This window comes from Ahaetulla prasina, chromosome 1, assembly GCF_028640845.1.
Source record: "Ahaetulla prasina isolate Xishuangbanna chromosome 1, ASM2864084v1, whole genome shotgun sequence".
Lineage (NCBI taxonomy): Eukaryota > Metazoa > Chordata > Lepidosauria > Squamata > Colubridae > Ahaetulla > Ahaetulla prasina.
Genome location: NC_080539.1, coordinates 59,971,453 through 59,976,853, shown reverse-complemented (window position 1 = coordinate 59,976,853; position 5,401 = coordinate 59,971,453). Strand labels below are relative to the sequence as shown.

Genomic DNA, 5,401 nt, shown 5'->3' with positions numbered 1-5,401 from the left:
CCGAACCCAGCAAATACAGGGCAGAAAAGGCGAGATGGCCAGTTACACTCCACCCGCACCGTTACAACCCGGCAGGAGAAATGGGGAACATATATGACCCGTTTGAAAGCTTTCTAAAGCCAACGAACTGCACGGAGTTCCAGATAACCGAAAAAGGGCTTATTTCTTAAGCCACTGCGGTCGGAGGTCATCGACATCGCGGAAGCCCTGGCAGAGCCAGCGCCGTTACAATCGGTGTCGTGGCCAACTCTGCAGACTTTGCTGAAGAACCATTTCGCACCGCGCCGTCCAAATCGTGCAGCGGTTTGAATTGAACGAAGGCAGATGGAGGCGAGTCCATCGGTGACTACATGGCGCTAAGAAGGCGTCCAAGGACTGCGGATACCGTGACCTGGGCGAGGTGCTCCTCGAGCAACTCATCCGAGGTCAAGACATCCGTTTGCGGCGGCTGCTAGCAAAGAGCAACCTGACACTAGCCACGCTCTGGGCGAAGCCAGAGCACATGAAATGTCTACTAAAGCGGCAGAGACACTGCAAGCCTCTTCAACAAAGGCGGCGCGAAGGCAACCCGGTGCACCAGGAGGAGGTTCAGACCGAATCCGACGGTGAAGATGAGGAAGGGTCTGCCGCACCGAAAACGCGACAAAGGGGACCGAGACGAATGCGGAAGCTGCGGGGTCAACACCAGCGCCAACGCTGCAAGTTTAAAGGCGACGTGTCGGCGGTGTGGGAAGAAAGGGCACCTAGCTCAAGTTTGTCGAGCGGCCCAACCTTCCCGCCGAAAATTCAAATCGGCCAATCAGAGCGCGGAATCGGCAAGGCGACCGCGATTGGCTCAAACAAAAAGGCGCGGATTCCAACCAAACAACGGTGGTCATAGGCGCGCCTCGACCAAAGTGGAGAAGAAGATCTTCACCAAGCCAAAATAGAGGGAGTACGGTGCCGGCTTGAAGTAGACACGGGATCAGCGATCACCATCATGTCCTGGGACACTTTGGCGAAGTCGCTGCCGTCCGTCGCGGCGCCACCTGCAAGCACAAGCGGCTCGAGTCCACGACTACCAGAATCGCATCCCTGTTCGAGGACCACCTCCGTCCGAGTCGAGTCGGCCCTCACAAGAAGACCCTGCCCATCACGATCGTCGAAGGAACTCTGCCCAGTCTGTTGGGACTAGACTGGTTTCGTGCCCTGGGCATGGGAGTGACTGGCATCTACAGAAGTGACTGTAACCTGAAAGACATTCTCTTTAACGAGTTCAAGATGTCTTCAAGGACTGCCTGGGCAAGTACAAGGGACCCCTATTTCCTTCAACTTAGACCCCAGGTAGCCCCATTAGGCTTAAGGGTAGGAGAGTCCCATTTGCCCTTCAACCAAAAATCGAGAAGGAGCTGTACAAGCTCATAAATTTGGGGATTTTGGTGCCAGTCGATCACGCAAAGTGGGAGACGCCAATCGTCACTCCCATCAAACCGGACGGGTCAATTAGAATTTGCGCTGACTACAAGGCGACGCTTAACAAAGCCTTACAGAAAAGCGCGTACCCGGTTCCGTGGTGCAACACTTATTGCACTCTTTGGGGCAAGGGCAAGTCTTTGCAAAGTTAGACTTGGCCCAAGCCTACCAACAACTGCCAGTAGACGCCGACAGCCAAGCCCAAACGATTGTGACGCACAGGGGGGCCTTCAAGTGCACCCGATTGCAATTTGGGGTTAGTGTGGCACCAGGGCTGTTCCAAAACCTGATGGAACGACTACTGCAAGGGCTCCCAGGGGTAGTTCCCTACTTCGATGATGTCCTAATTTCAGGGGAAAACATAGAGGAATTGGGGAGCGTTAAGAAAGGTCTTGAGCATTTTCCGGACAGCCGGATTAAAAGTCAAGACAAATAAATGCCAGATAGGGGTTGAATCCGTCGATTTCTTGGGCTACCGGATAGACAAGAAAGGAATTCACCCTACTGAGAGCAAGGTTAAGGCAATTAGGAAGGCTCCAGCGCCCAAAAACAAAGCAGAGCTGCAGGCATTCCTAGGATTGGTTAATTTTTACGCGGTCTTTTTAAAGAACAAAGCAACCGTTGCGGAACCGCTGCATAGGCTCTTAGGGAAAAATACTGTTTGGTCTTGGGGAAAGTCAGAAAATAGGGCTTTTGAAGCAGTAAAGAACCTGCTTTCAAGTGATAGCCTGCTCATCCAATATCACGACTCATTACCCCTAGTGCTGGTTTGCGATGCATCCCCTTATGGGGTGGGAGCTGTGCTCAGCCATAGACTTCCAAACGGCACAGAAGCCCCTATAGCGTTCTACTCTAGAACGATGTCCTCCCCAGAAAGGAACTACAGTCAATTAGACAAAGAAGCACTAGCCATTGTATCAGGGGTCAAAAAATTCCACGAGTATGTCTTTGGGCGGAATTTTGAAATCGTGACTGACCACAAACCGCTACTAGGGTTACTGGCTGGCGACCGCCCAACGCCTGTGGCACTTTCGCCACGCTTGACCCGATGGACTATATTCTTAGCCGCTTACTCGTACAAGCTGCAGCATCGACCAGGAAAAGAAGTGGGGCATGCAGACGCGTTAAGCCGATGCCCACTACCAGGGGCGACCGAAGACCCCACTCCGGGGACGCCCATCCTCCTTATTGACTCGTTGGACTCTGGCCCAGTCACATCAAGGAAGTGGCTCGGCATCATACCGACATTGTGTTAAGGACTGTACCGGTTGGGTACAGAGAGGGTGGCCGCGCCGGGCAACAGTTCAAAGAATTTGTTAAGAAACGAGATGAGCTCTCGGCTCAAGGGGTGCCTGTTATGGGGTGATCGTGTAATAATTCCTGTTAAGTTAAGGGGCAAGGTATTGGACCTCCTCCACGAGGTCACCCAGGCATCGTAAGGATGAAGGCGTTAGCTAGAAGCTATGTTTGGTGGCCACTCATGGACGCAGAGATTGCTGAAAGGGTAGGGAAATGCCAAGCTTGCCAAGAGTCCAGACCTCTACCCCCAACAGCCCCAGTCAGAGAATGGGAAAAGCCCCAAGGGCCTTGGTCAAGAATCCACATTGACTTTGCTGGCCCCTTTCACGGCCAAACGTTCCTAGTGGTGGTGGACGCATTTTCCAAATGGTTGGAGGTCATACTCATGAAGTCCACCACGGCCGAAGCAGTAATCGCAACCCTGCGCCACCTATTCGCAACTCACGGGTTGCCGGACACTCTGGTGTCCGACAATGGGCCCCAATTCACGGCAGCCCAGTTTGAAGAGTACCTGGCAGAGGAAGGCATCCGACATGCCCTCTCTGCGCCTTTCCACCCTGCGTCGAATGGCCTTGCAGAGCGTTCCGTCCGGAGCGCTAAGGAGGCATTGTCCAGGCTCAAGCCAGGTGACTGGCAAACAAAAATAGACTTATTCCTAGCCGTCCAGCACAGAACCCCAAGCACGGCCACTGGAAAAAGCCCAGCCGAATTGCTAATGGGACGGAAACTCCGGTGCCCACTTGACCGTTTGAACCCCCATTACACACCCGAGGGTTACAAGGGGGAACTAGAAAAGACAAGAGAATTGTGCATAGGCGACCGGGTGTGGGCCCGAAACTATGGGGACGGCCCGAGTTGGTTCGCAGGACAAATAACAAAGATAACCGGTCCAAAATCGTACGTGGTAGAGCTACCAGACAACCGAGTGTGGCGGCGCCACATAGATCAGTTAAGGAAACGAATAACTGACCAAACCAAACCAATAGAGACAGGTAATGACCAATACCACTTTGAATCCACAGCTGACAATGACCCGGGGGAGGCGCAAGACTTAGCTGAGGTCCCAGAGTTCCAGCGACGCCATCAGGTCCCCGAGGGAAGCAGCAGGGAAAATTCCAAAATTAATCCAAGGCCGGATGGCCAAGAAAAAGAGTCGGCCAATAATCCGGAGCCCGATGGCCCAGAGAAAGAGCTGGGAGGAGAAAACAGCCCCTCCGACCAGCTCAAAACACCACCCAGAACTGAACCGCGCAGGTCAGAAAGAACTAGGAGACGCCCAGGTTATTTGCGTGACTACGTCGAAAAATAACATGTAAATAAATATGTAAATAGAGACAAAGTGTTTTCTGGGAGGGGAGGAGTGTTATGTATTAACGTTTGTACCTTTAAATATTTGAGCGGGAAATCAGCACGTTGCTGATTGGACGAAGCCTCCAGCAGAACTGTATAAAAGGAGAGGTTTTTCCCCCAGCCTGTTGCTGGGTTCACCCTATATTAAAGAGCTGTTGTCACTACCCTGGTCTCCAGCCTCATTACTTCCAGAACATAACAGGAACTATTGCTTCCTGTGATTCAGATTTCTGTTGAAGGCAGAATAACCTAAAATGGCATTTATCATTTTCCCAGCCAAATCATATGGATGAGCCATATCCATCTTCTAATCAACTTCCAAATTCCTTTTCACAAGTATTGCTTGTATAGTACCTGGATAGAAACTCCATCCTCTATATATGTGTATTTAATTTATTTTTCTTAAATGAACATTTTTGCACTTGTTTGTATTATATTTTGTTCCATTATGTGCAATGTACTTCTCGTACATTTTGTTTCTGATTCTATAGTATTTAATACTCCATTTAGTTTTGTATTTTATGCATCCATTTATCTCTTCGCCCAAATTATTAGTGAAAATGTTCATTGACTACAAAGGACAAGAGCAAAGCCTGTGCTATATCTTTTGATTTCAAATAATCCACAAACAATTTTTTTAGAACAGCTTTCATGCCAACTGTGAATCTACTAGACATGCCACTGAGCCCATGCTTAGCCAGTTGGCCTGATACAGATGGCCAAAGAAGAAGAAAAATGTCATACTAATCAGGGTTGCCAAAGACCAGTCCATCAATGCTTCCCAACCATATTGGCAGTCACTTAAAATTAATGGGCATTTGTGGAATAATTAAGAAGGAATTTGGACAATTATATTGTAAAAATAATAATTGAAGAGAGTCCTTCAATTGATTTGATGGTTTATTTAATTTGACTTATAACCGTTGCTTGTTATAAAAGTTGTGAGTGCTTCATCATTGGAGACTTTCAAGACTTTCAATGCACCCCGCCCCCGCACATGCTCGCGCAACCCCCCCCCCCGTGCTCCTCCTGTTTTTGGCATGTGATGGCATAGTGGGCCCGGTAGGCCTGAGGCTTTCTAGGAGCCTGGGGAGGGTGAAAACAGCCTTCTCCATCCCCTGGAGGCCCTCTGGAGGCTGGAAACAGCCCATTTCTTGACTTCTGGTGGGCCCAGAAGATCCAAAAATCAGCTAGCCAGCGCTAGAGCTGAGCTAGGGCAACGCTTGCATGCTTACAGATATGGCTTCACGTGCCACCTGTGGTACGCATGCCATAGGTCCGCCATCACATGGGAATAGGG

The 5,401-nt window shown here is 50.3% G+C and overlaps 1 pseudogene; it reads left to right on the top strand.

The window, feature by feature from the left end:
* The first annotated feature begins 2,801 nt into the window (after positions 1-2,801).
* Positions 2,802-3,394, top strand: LOC131189311 (uncharacterized protein K02A2.6-like; annotated as a pseudogene).
* Positions 3,395-5,401: the final 2,007 nt, after the last annotated feature.